The 14200-nt window shown below is 40.1% G+C and overlaps 1 pseudogene; it reads right to left on the reverse strand.

The window, feature by feature from the left end:
* Positions 1-578: 578 nt before the first annotated feature.
* LOC127137935 (uncharacterized) lies at positions 579-13774 on the reverse strand (annotated as a pseudogene).
* Positions 13775-14200: the final 426 nt, after the last annotated feature.

Raw genomic sequence — 14200 nt, forward strand, 5'->3', positions numbered from 1 at the left:
GTAGCTGCTCCACCATATTGAATTCACTCTTCTTGATTAATTGTAGTACCTCATCATCATCACTAGGCTTCAAATTGCTGGATTCACCAGACTAACACTTTGGAGCACTAACTGGATTTGCTACAGTTACCTCAACCTTCTTACCAACATCTTCTACATCTTTTGGTAAAACGGGACCAAAAACACGACCGCTACAGGTCACCTTCGTAACATCAGCAATGTTCACAATGGAAATAGTCGCAGGCAACAGAACCTCTTGACCATTCGCCAACATAGTAGCATTATACTGATATGGAACATCTCTATCGGATGTATATGGGACGGGGCCCACTAACCGTATTACTAACGGTGATACTGATATGTTAATGTTGTTACTATTGTTGTTGTCGAACTGGATTACCACCCTCTCTGGGGTCTTAAACACTTGCACTATTACATTTACATCATCTACATCCCTCGACTGTTGAATCTAGATTACATTCTCATCCATCAACTTCTAGATATCCCTCGTGACAATTGAACACCCACGAGGGTTTACACTGCAAATCGTACAACCGTCATGGTCGTGTTCACAATCACTAATAGTACACAGGGTCTGATGCATCTCTACCAAGGACCGACGAATACGTCGCACATTGAACACTCGGAAACTTCCTGGACATCCATCTAACATATTAATAGAGGAATTACCATGAGCAGGCAATGGGTTTGCTTTCAAGTTCGGCACACGGTCCTCAAAGGACACCATCCCACTTTTTACTAGCTTCTGAACCTCATACTTCAAAGGGTATCAACTTTCGATATCATGGCTAGGAGCTTCTTGATGAAAGGCACAGTGGAAGCTTCCAAAGCAACACAATTGTGCGGACCAAGCTCAGATCTTCCTTTCCTATGCATATTATGCCAAGCCTGTACCATTTTCTGCTTCAAATGTTGGGGATCTTTACCCTCTTGATAGAAAAGGCCCTCTAAGTGAGTGTTATTAGGTTTGTCTCTCAAGGGGAACCCAAGTTGACGACGAGCCAAAGAAGGGTTGTAGTTGATTCCTCCTTGTGTACCAATGAGAGGCATATTAGAGAATCCACCACAAATATCAATAATATCCAAGCTACTCAATGAAGAATCATACCAAACAATATCATCATTAGTAAGGGACATAAGTCTCTGTGATCCGCTGTCGCACGCGGATCAAAACGAGTAGTTTTTCAAAAATGTAGTTTAACGACAAATTGACTCAAATATCGTTCTCAAGGATTCTTGTTTAATTAATCTACCGATAGAACAAAAATGGGGGGGGGGGGTTTGGTTGGTTTAGATTCGAAAAAGTGGTTTTTAAAAGTGATTATAAAATAAGCTGACACGAACCAACTTACTGCATCATCTTCCGACTTATCATTGATTCTTATAAAATTCCAAATCCCTAACGGGTCTTCTCCTATTCGATTACAATTACCATTAACAAGCGTAAAGGAAATTATGCGAGTAATATTCCCAAATTCCGAATTAAGCAAACGGATTAAAAACTATTGCGAATTAAGCAGACGCAACTTGATCATTCGTGATAAAATAAAAGCTATGTTAACACGAAATTGATTCGGGATCATCATTCATCAATCGAATTTAAGAATTCTATCCTATAGCAACAATTAGATTAAGAAAATAATTGGAATTATAAGAAGAATTCAAAGGAAACAAATTGGAATTAATAAAAACCTCAAAGCGGATTCTGAATTACAGCAGGTTGATTCAAAAGGGATTAGTTCTCCATAGTCATCTTGCTAGCTCTCAAAAAATCGTACATGAACAGAAACGTAACCCTGTTTTTGGCTGCCTAACCTAGGTAAAAACACCCAAACCCGTTTCACAACTCAACCGGGTCAAATGTACGATCCGGGCCCAATACAACTAACCCAAACAAAATATAAAAATAATGCAGCAGCTTCAACGAAATTTCTGGCCCTGTTACAGTCTGATTCAGCTCTCAACTTCTGAACAAAAGTTGTAGATCTTTTTCTTAGCTTTCCATCAACTGGTAGCACGTCTCAATCCGATACTCCTAGCTCAAGATATGATTTTTCTCGCGAAAGCTGCTAATGCTGAAAATTAAATACGAAAATTAAATAAGTGCAAAAATAACATAAATTATGAAAACACATTAAAACATAAAAATAATCAAAGCAAATCGAAGAAATGCTTAAGTACAAACATGGAAGAACGTGCATCCAAAATGCACTGATCAAATTCCCCCACACTTGAACTTTTGCACTCCGAGCAAAATGAAAAACAAAACAAAACACAGACACATCAACGGTTACTCATTCTAGGCTACAAGTCATCTTCGGTTAAGTTTGCTTCGATAGGTACTAATCTTGCACACTAAGGACATTGTAAGAACACTAATCCACAGTTGTGCAGACATAAACCTCCTGAATACACAAATCAACTCGAATCATGTTATTATATTAAAGCCTAACTTACTCATCATTCTTTGGCTCTTTTTCATTCAGGCGCAATCACATTAAACCCGTTATCTCCACACACTCATAGCAAGGCGACCGGTTAGTGACTCTGATCCTCTTTTGCACGGGGTTCTGGTACTTAAGTGACATAACCCTTTGCTTACTCAATTGTAGTTGCGGGGGATCAGACCGTAATCCGCCCTACCAAGTTCAGCACCAGAAACCGCTGAACCAACTACAAAAGAGTCTTATTTCCAACCTTTTTTTGAAGGTTCCACAACCGTTGGGTTAAGTGACCGGGTGAGGGTCACCAAACTTAGAAGGTGCATTCCTTTATTTTTTTCTCTTTTTTTTCCGGAACACTCACTTATATTCATCGGCTTCCCTGCGTAGAGTGTGTGTGAGATGGTGCTGACTGCTGAAATAAACTACTCAAGAGCTGTCAGAGGATGAGAATGTAAGGCTAAAACATAATAAAAATTCAACTCAATTTCCATATGCAGGAGACTTATGGTGTTAAAACAATACCGATCTTGTGAATTTTTCCCAAGTCTCCGCAAACTAATCTCAAATTAGTCAGTCTATAGCCTAAAACTTTCAAGAAGATGCATTTTTTTATATTTTAAATTTGAACCAAAAACAGAGAAAAATAAAACAAAGAAAACAAACAAATAAATGGTTCCCTCCCCCACACTTAAAACATACATTGTCCTCAATGAAAGAGCATAAATATAAAATAAGAGTGAGAGAAAGGAAAGAACACACCCGAGGAGTCAAGGCGGATAAGTGATTGCATAAGCAACCTTTCCCAAAGAGATCTTTTCTACAGTCTCTTCTTCCAAAGTCGGGTTCTCATGGAGTAGCTTTGGGGAATGTCCATTGACCTTGAAATTTTGATTAATGCATTTGTCTTGTATTCCAGGATCAAAGAAGTATCTTCCATAAGTAAAAGTGTTGAATGGACACGTGAAAGTGATCTCCTTTTTTACAACATCAAGAATTAAAGGATTAAGCCTCCTTTGGGGCTGCCTTACTGTTTTGGATCCATCCTCAAGTAGAATCCTGTGCATGCACATCGATGGACTAATACCTGGAAGGTCGGCTAATGTCCACCCGCTTGCCTTCTTATGCTTCTTCAAAACCTGCAAAAGTTTATGTTCTTGATCGAAATCAAGGTTAGAAGAGATAATAACAGGGAGTTTCTCATTACTCTCCAAGTAAGCATATTTCAGGTTCTCAGGGAGCTCTTTTAGCTCTAAGGACGGGGGCTGCTCGGTGGATGGAATTCTTGGGGCAGCCGGGATGTCAAGAGCATCAACTGCAAAAACAGGTTTATTGGTAACAACTTCACCTGTAGGAAATGTATCAGCCTGCAAGGCAGCATCAATCTCAGCACAGACAACACAAACGTTAGTGTTAGTACAATCAGAACATGAATAAATATCATCAAAACCAGAGAGAGATGGAAAATCAAGTGCAAATAGTTCAGAACTAGCGTCATCAACTAATTCAAAAATCAGCTCAATATGAAAAACGGAATGCTCCTCCACAGGGTGTTTCATGGCATCAAAAATGTTAAATTTTGCAACAATGTCACCAAATTCCATGGACATGGTTCCATCGTCAACATCAATTTTTGTCTTTGCCGTTTTCATGAACGGTCTGCCTAAAATGATGGGAGCTCTGCTTGTCTTGGTTTCTCCTTCCATGTCTAGAATATAGAAATCTGCAGGAAAAATCAAATCGTTAACTTGAACAAGAACATCTTCGACTACCCCGGCGGGTCGAGCGTTGCTCCTGTTTGCCAATTGAATGATTAAACCTGTATGCTGCAAAGGACCAAGACAAAGGTTATTATAAACAGAAGTAGGCATAACATTAATGCCCACTCCCAAATCAAGCATGCAATTCTCAAATTTACTATCCCCGATGGTACAAGGAATAACAAATGTTCCTGGATCCTTCTGCTTTTGTGGCAGAACCTGAGTAGTGAGGGCTGAAACATTTTGCTCGCCTACAATCTGTTTGGATGATTGTTTGTGTAACACCCTTCTAAATACCCCAAATTATTATAATTAAAATAACAATATATATTCATCAGAGTAATTATGCCCCGAAGGGTGTCACACAATCATTTCACAACAATTATCAAAATATCCTGTCATGCTCATTTCTTTAATCAAAATAAGATTCTTTGCATAAATCGCAGCGGAATCAATTCAACATCAATGTAAAACATGTACACAATACATGTCAATCATTCAACAACAGAAATCGAATTAATTAAAACATCCCCTCCCGATGTTACATCTATCAGAGCATGACCCATAAGAAACTACTCTAGACTCCAAGCATTAGCTTCTACTCAACTCATTTCTCGTTACCTGAAAAATAGGCGTAAGGGTGAGTTCCTCAATCAATATAATAAGCATTATAGAACAATATGTAATGCCAAGTAATTAACACATTAATTCACCCTAATCAGACTACGCATTCAGCAACAACAATATTCGTTCAAATATCATACTCAACAGTAGATTCTCAACCATATTCAACATCAATAACACAACACACAATACACATATAATACTGGAATACATCCATTCATATTATATGCCATACATTCATTATGCAATGAGACTCTATGCATGCGGTACCGACTATTTGTGAACATATAGTTCAACCTCACCGTCCAAACCCAGGCACGGCTACCAAGCTCACTAGTCCCACTCATTTGAGACATAGTGACTCACTCACTAATTCCTCACCATGGGAATTAGCTACCACCCCAAATGGGCCATGAAATGCACGCTAATCACCTAGCATGCAAACATCAACAACAACAATCAAATGATATACTCACTAATTCCTCACCATGGGAATTAGCTACCACCCCAAATGGGCCACAACATGCATGCTAATCACCTAGCAATGCAACATCAACAATAATCAAGAATAGACACATGCTCACACTCTAAGCCATAATACAGTCTATTCACAAACGTATACATTCACATCATCATGTATACCATCACACATCATCAACATAATTAATCACAAAAGCACATCATATCATGCCACAAAATCAACCACAGTATTAGCCCGCTCTACTAATACCTATACCACTCAAAACAACGGGAAATGACCCCTACAACATCATATCTCAGCTAAGTACATCACTCAGCCTAAACAACCAAAAACTGCACAACAACAGTTCAGGAAAATCCCAACTCTGCCCATACGCGTACTGTCCATGCCATACGCGTATTGCCCAAACCTGGCCAACTCCATACGCGTAATGCCTACTCTCTTACGCGTATTGCGCATTTCCTCGCCCAACTCATACGCGTACCACCTATCCCATACGCGTACGCTACGCGTAACAACTTCCCATTACGCGTACCAACAGAGTCCAATTTACGTTCAAAATATCATCTTTTTCTCCCATACGCGTAAGGCCTCCTCCATACGCGTATCAGCCAACTCATACGCGTATTGCCTAGTGCCATACGCGTATGACCAGAAACCAGAACTCTCAGATCTGCTATGGCTTTCTCTGTTACGAAACCTATCCGATCCAACCTCCCACAGTCCAATTTACACAAAATAATCGTCCATATCATCTACACGAATCATATCCTATTCATCTTCACCAATCCTAACATTATCTCTTCTAATTCCTACGAATTCTTTTCAATTATCATCCAATTTCATTCATCCAATTTCATTCACAAATTTATCATGCATCAATCAAATCAGAGATACAACCAATGGTTATCACTACCCAGTACATATTATCAGATAATACCCTTTAACCGATGATAAACCCCCCTTACCTGAGTTAATCCGGCAGTCTCTGAGCTCCAAGCTTTCCCTTCCTTCAACCTTCGTTCTTTTGCTTTTTGCCCTTTCTGCCTCTTTTCCCTTTTCACGTGAAATTAACCTTTTTACCAAAAATGGGATTTTTCTAAATTCCAACTTATATATTATTCCAATAAATAATTATCCCAATAATTATTATTCCAAAATAATAATAATAATTCAAATATTCTAATTAAATTAATAAACATATTATTAATTTAATTTAAATAAATACATATTATTATCGGGGTGTTACAACTCTCCCCCACTAAAAGAGTTTTCGTCCTCGAAAACATACCTCAAGCGAACAACTCCGGATAAGACTCCTTCATCTGACTCTCGAGTTCCCAAGTCACATTGCCACCTGCTGGTCCTCCCCAAGCTACCTTCACCAAGGCAATCTCTTTACCCCGCAACTGCTTCAACTCTCGATCCTCAATCCTCATAGGTGATGTTTCAACAGTCAGGTTATCTCTCACCTGTACATCATCTACTTGGACAACATGCGACGGGTCATGAATGTATCTCCTCAACTGAGACACATGAAAAACATCATGCAAATTCGCAAGCGACGGTGGTAAGGCGATACGATAGGCTACCTCTCCTATCCTCTCCAAAATCTGATAGGGACCAATAAATCGAGGGTGTCAACTTCTTCGACTTCAAAGCTCGACCAACACCAGTTATCGGAGTAACACGAAGAAACACATGATCTCCCTCTTGGAACTCAAGTGACTTCTTCCTCTTATCATGATAACTCTTCTGACGACTCTGAGCAATTCTCATCTTCTCCTGAATCATCTTAATCTTTTCTGTAGTTTGTTGAACAATTTCCGGTCCAACCACAGCACCCTCACCGGACTCATACCAACATAAAGGTGTCCGACATCTCCTACCATACAAAGCTTCAAACGGTGCCATACCGATGCTCGAATGAAAACTATTGTTGTAGGTAAACTCAATCAAAGGCAAATAACAATCCCAAGCACCTCCTTTTTCCAAAACACAAGCTCTCAAAAGATCTTCTAATGACTGAATCGTCCTCTCAGTCTGACCATCAGTCTGCGGATGATATGCAGAACTCAATCTCAGCTTAGTTCCCAAAGCCCTCTGCAAACCTTCCCAGAACTTCGATGTAAATCTAGGATCTCTGTCCGAAACAATACTCGACGGAATACCATGCAAACTTACAATCTTCTCAATATACTACTCGGCTAGCCTCTCTAACGGATAATCCATTCTGATCGGAATGAAATGAGCCGACTTTGTCAATCTGTCAACAATCACCCAAATAGCCTCAAAATTCTTACTTGTCCTCGGCAAACCAGAAACAAAATCCATACTGATACTATCCCACTTCCACTCTGGAATAGCCAACGGTTGCATTAGCCCAGACGGCTTCTGATGCTCAATCTTTGACTTCTGACAAGTCAAACAGGAATAAACAAAACTCGCAATTTCTCTTTTCATTCCCGGCCACCAAAATAGCTTCTTCAAATCATGGTACATCTTCGTAGCTCCAGGATGAATACTCAAGCCACTACGATGTCCCTCTTCAAGAATACTCTTCTTAAGTTCTGTAACCTCCGGAATACACACCCGATTACCAAATCTCAAAACACCATTCTCATCAACTCTGAATTCACCACCTTGACCTTGATTTACTAAAGTCAACTTATCAACCAAAAGCATATCGGATTTCTGACCCTCTCTGATCTCATCCAGAATATTACTCGTCAACTTCAACATCCCCAATTTAACACTATTGTGAGTACTCTCACACACCAAACTCAAATCTCTAAACTGCTCAATTAAATCCAACTCTTTAACCATTAACATAGACATATGTAAGGATTTCCGACTCAATGCATCAGCCACTACATTTGCTTTACCCGGATGGTAATTCAAACCAAAGTCATAATCCTTCAGAAATTCTAACCATCTTCTCTGTCTCATATTCAGCTCTCTCTGATCAAACAAATACTTCAAACTTTTATGGTCACTGAAAACTTCAAATCTTGATCCATACAAATAATGCCTCCACAACTTCAGAACAAATACCACAGCTGCCAACTCTAAATCATGCGTCGGATAGTTCCTCTCATGAACCCTCAGCTGTCTCGAAGCATAAGCTATAACCTGCTTATTCTGCATCAACACGCGACCCAATCCCAATAATGAAGCATCACAGTAAACCTCAAATGGTTCCGACGAACTCGGTAATATCAGAATAGGAGCAGTAGTCAACCTTCTCTTCAACTCTTGGAAACCTTCTTCACATTTTGAGTCCCAAACAAACGCTTGCCCCTTTCTAGTCAACATTGTCAACGGTAACGCCAACTTGGAAAATCCCTCAATAAATTTCCTATAATAACCTGCAAGTCCAAGAAAACTCCTTATCTCAGAAACTGACTTCGGAGCTTCCCACCTAGATACCGCTTCTATCTTAGAAGGATCAACAGCCACGCCGCCTCTTGAAATCACATGACCAAGAAAACTAACTTCTTCTAACCAAAATTCACACTTAGATAGTTTAGCAAATAGCTTCTTTTCTCGTAGAACTCCCAAAACCACTCTCAAATGCTCAACATGCTCTCCTTCAGATTTCGAATACACCAAAATGTCATCGATAAACACCACAACAAACTTGTCTAGGTACGGATGGAAAATCCTATTCATATACTCCATGAATACTCCAGGCGCATTAGTCACACCAAAAGGCATTACAGAATACTCATAATGTCCATACCTTGTTCTGAAAGCAGTCTTCTGAATATCCTCATCTTTCACACGTATCTGATGATACCCAGATCTCAAATCTATCTTGCTGAACACACTTGCACCAACCAACTGATCCATCAAATCATCAATTCTCGGCAAAGGATACCGATTCTTGATCGTCACTTTATTCAGTTGCCTGTAGTCCACACACAACCTCATAGTACCTTCTTTCTTCTTAACCAACAACACTGGTGCACCCCACGGTGACACACTCGGACGAATAAATTTCTTATCCAACAGATCTTCCAACTGACTCTTCAATTCGGCTAACTCAACAGCAGACATACGGTACGGAGCCATCGATATCGGTCTAGTACCAGGTACCAAATCAATCGAGAACTCAATTTCACGCTCTGGCGGTAATTCATTCACTTCTTCCGGAAACACATCAGGAAAATCACACACCACAGCTAGATCGCCAATCACCAGTTTATCTTTAGCCTCCAAAGTCGCTAACAGCATAAACAACTCTGCCCCATCTGCCACTGCCTCATTCACCTGCCTTGCTGATAGAAACAAACTCTTTCCTTCTTCAATCTCAGGGAATATCACTGTCTTATCAAAACAGTTGATAGAAACTCGATTAAACACCAACCAGTTCATACCCAGAATAACATCAATCTGCACTAGTGGAAGACACACAAGGTCTATCCCAAAGTCTCTACCGAAAATACTCAAGGGACAACTTAGACAAACTGAAGTAGTAGTTACTGAACTCTTCGCAGGAGTATCAATCACCATACTTCCAAACATCTTAGATATCTCTAACTTAAGTTTCACAGCGCAATCCAAAGATATAAAGGAATGAGTCGCACCTGTGTCAATAATAGCTACAAGAGGAAAGCCATTAATATAACACGTACCTCGGATCAAACGATCATCTGCAGAAGTCTCAGAACCTGATAAAGCAAAAACCTTGCCTCCTGACTGATTCTCTTTCTTCGGCTTAGGACACTGTGGACTGATATGACCCAACTCTCCACAGTTGAAACAAGTCACAGTCTTCAACCGGCAATCTGCAGCTAAATGACCACCTTTTCCACATTTGAAACACTTCTTCTCATTACTGGTACACTCATGGATACGATGTCCAGCCTGACCACATCTGTAACACTTAACAGGAGCACTAGAATCTCCCCCACTAGTCCTCTTCGTCCCACTTTGCCTCTGAAAACCTTTGCCAGCTGCATACGGTTTTCCACGATCCATCTGATTCTTGCCTCTCCTATCAACTCTCTGCTGATAGCTCTCAGCTCTTGCCTTGGAATCCTGTTCGAAAATCCTGCAACAGTCAACCAAATCAGAAAACACTCTAATCCTCTGATATCCAATCGCCTGCTTGATCTCGGGACGCAACCCGTTCTCAAACTTCACACACTTGGAAAATTCCCCAGCAGCCTCAGCATAGGGAGTATAATACTTAGGCAACTCTGTGAACTTAGCAGCATACTCCGTAACAGACCGGTTACCCTGCTTCAATTCCAAGAACTCTATCTCTTTCTTTCCTCTGACATCTTCGGGAAAATACTTCCTCAGAAATCTCTCTCTGAATACAGCCCAAGTAATCTCAGCATCTCCAGCAGCTTCCAACTCAGTGCGGGTAGCAACCCACCAATCATCAGCTTCTTCTGACAGCATATGTGTACCGAACCTGACCTTCTGGTTATCAGCACACTCAGTTACTCTGAAGATCCTCTCTATCTCCTTCAACCACTTCTGAGCACCATCTGGATCGTATGCTCCTTTGAACATTGGAGGATTGTTCTTCTGGAACTCACTCAACTGACGAGCAGCTCCCATTCCCACAACATTTGGATTCCCTCCAAGTACTCCAGCTAGCATACCCAGAGCCTCAGCAATCGCAGCATCATCTCTACCTCTTCCAGCCATCTCTATTCTGAAAACCCAACAAGCTAAAACAATAAGTACTGATAGGGTTACACAACACCTATCCCGTACAGGGGAAACAGAAAAATTACGACTCGACTCGACCGACTATGCTCTGATACCACTAATGTAACACCCTTCTAAATACCCCAAATTATTATAATTAAAATAACAATATATATTCATCAGAGTAATTATGCCCCGAAGGGTGTCACACAATCATTTCACAACAATTATCAAAATATCCTGTCATGCTCATTTCTTTAATCAAAATAAGATTCTTTGCATAAATCGCAGCGGAATCAATTCAACATCAATGTAAAACATGTACACAATACATGTCAATCATTCAACAACAAAAATCGAATTAATTAAAACATCCCCTCCCGATGTTACATCTATCAGAGCATGACCCATAAGAAACTACTCTAGACTCCAAGCATTAGCTTCTACTCAACTCATTTCTCGTTACCTGAAAAATAGGCGTAAGGGTGAGTTCCTCAATCAATATAATAAGCATTATAGAACAATATGTAATGCCAAGTAATTAACACATTAATTCACCCTAATCAGACTACGCATTCAGCAACAGCAATATTCGTTCAAATATCATACTCAACAGTAGATTCTCAACCATATTCAACATCAATAACACAACACACAATACACATATAATACTGGAATACATCCATTCATATTATATGCCATACATTCATTATGCAATGAGACTCTATGCATGCGGTACCGACTATTTGTGAACATATAGTTCAACCTCACCGTCCAAACCCAGGCACGGCTACCAAGCTCACTAGTCCCACTCATTTGAGACATAGTGACTCACTCACTAATTCCTCACCATGGGAATTAGCTACCACCCCAAATGGGCCATGAAATGCACGCTAATCACCTAGCATGCAAACATCAACAACAACAATCAAATGATATACTCACTAATTCCTCACCATGGGAATTAGCTACCACCCCAAATGGGCCACAACATGCATGCTAATCACCTAGCAATGCAACATCAACAATAATCAAGAATAGACACATGCTCACACTCTAAGCCATAATACAGTCTATTCACAAACGTATACATTCACATCATCATGTATACCATCACACATCATCAACATAATTAATCACAAAAGCACATCATATCATGCCACAAAATCAACCACAGTATTAGCCCGCTCTACTAATACCTATACCACTCAAAACAACGGGAAATGACCCCTACAACATCATATCTCAGCTAAGTACATCACTCAGCCTAAACAACCAAAAACTGCACAACAACAGTTCAGGAAAATCCCAACTCTGCCCATACGCGTACTGTCCATGCCATACGCGTATTGCCCAAACCTGGCCAACTCCATACGCGTAATGCCTACTCTCTTACGCGTATTGCGCATTTCCTCGCCCAACTCATACGCGTACCACCTATCCCATACGCGTACGCTACGCGTAACAACTTCCCATTACGCGTACCAACAGAGTCCAATTTACGTTCAAAATATCATCTTTTTCTCCCATACGCGTAAGGCCTCCTCCATACGCGTATCAGCCAACTCATACGCGTATTGCCTAGTGCCATACGCGTATGACCAGAAACCAGAACTCTCAGATCTGCTATGGCTTTCTCTGTTACGAAACCTATCCGATCCAACCTCCCACAGTCCAATTTACACAAAATAATCGTCCATATCATCTACACGAATCATATCCTATTCATCTTCACCAATCCTAACATTATCTCTTCTAATTCCTACGAATTCTTTTCAATTATCATCCAATTTCATTCATCCAATTTCATTCACAAATTTATCATGCATCAATCAAATCAGAGATACAACCAATGGTTATCACTACCCAGTACATATTATCAGATAATACCCTTTAACCGATGATAAACCCCCCTTACCTGAGTTAATCCGGCAGTCTCTGGGCTCCAAGCTTTCCCTTCCTTCAACCTTCGTTCTTTTGCTTTTTGCCCTTTCTGCCTCTTTTCCCTTTTCACGTGAAATTAACCTTTTTACCAAAAATGGGATTTTTCTAAATTCCAACTTATATATTATTCCAATAAATAATTATCCCAATAATTATTATTCCAAAATAATAATAATAATTCAAATATTCTAATTAAATTAATAAACATATTATTAATTTAATTTAAATAAATACATATTATTATCGGGGTGTTACAGTTTGGGCTGAATAAAGGCAGAAATATTTCGTCCTAAGTTTACTATTTCACTTCCCTTAATCCTCCTCTTGTTGGTACACAAATCTTTCAGAAACTTTGCATACTTAGGAACCTGCTTAATAATATCAAGTAGCGGAATGTTTACCGCAACCTTTCGGAAAACATCCAGTATCTCTCTTTCTTTGTCTCCCTCCTCAATTCTTTTATTTTTCAGAACTCTATGTGGGAAGGGGACTGGTGGTCCATACTCCTTTTCTTTAATTTTTTTAGTTTCGACCACAACAGAAAAAGGAGAAGAAAGTTCAGCTGGGTGAGGCTCAGAAGGAGAAAGTTCAGAAGTTACCTCAATGATTTTTTTATTTTTTTCAGGGGCTGGTTCTGTAACTTTTCCGGATCTCAAAGAAATTGCGCTCACATTAGCATTAGGACCATTCGGATTGACAACTGTCTGAGCTGGAAGTTGGTTCGAACCTTGAGCTTGCATGTTATTTATTTGAGTAGCAAGCTGTCCCATCTGTGTGTTCAAGGTCTGAATGCTAGCATCGGTCCTTTGTTGGAACTGGAGGTTGTTCACGGCCATTTGCTTAACAAGATCCTCCAAGGATGGTCCGGAAGGTGCAGGGGCAGCCACTTGAGATGAGTTCTGTTGTTGGCTGGTTTGCGGGTTTCCATATCGAAGGTTGGGATGGTTCCTCCAATTGTGATGGTATTTGTTGGTGGACAGGTCAGGAGTGTTGTTGTACCTGTTTTGATTGTAAAGGTTGGCTGCATAGGCTTGTGGCAGCTTAGTAATAGACTCGTCTCTCAGAATAGGACAAGTATCGGTCGGGTGCTCAGGAGAAGTACAAATGCCACACAAAGTTGTTGTTTGAGGTTTTGCTACTGCCAGCTGTTTGACTAAGGCAGTGAGTTCGTCAATTCTGGTCTCTAAAGCTTTGTTGGAAGAAACTTGAATTTGACACACGCCTTTGCTTTACACAGAATTGTCTCTAGTGGTGAACTGTTG

Source organism: Lathyrus oleraceus, chromosome 4, assembly GCF_024323335.1.
Source record: "Lathyrus oleraceus cultivar Zhongwan6 chromosome 4, CAAS_Psat_ZW6_1.0, whole genome shotgun sequence".
NCBI classification, from domain to species: Eukaryota; Viridiplantae; Streptophyta; class Magnoliopsida; order Fabales; family Fabaceae; genus Lathyrus; species Lathyrus oleraceus.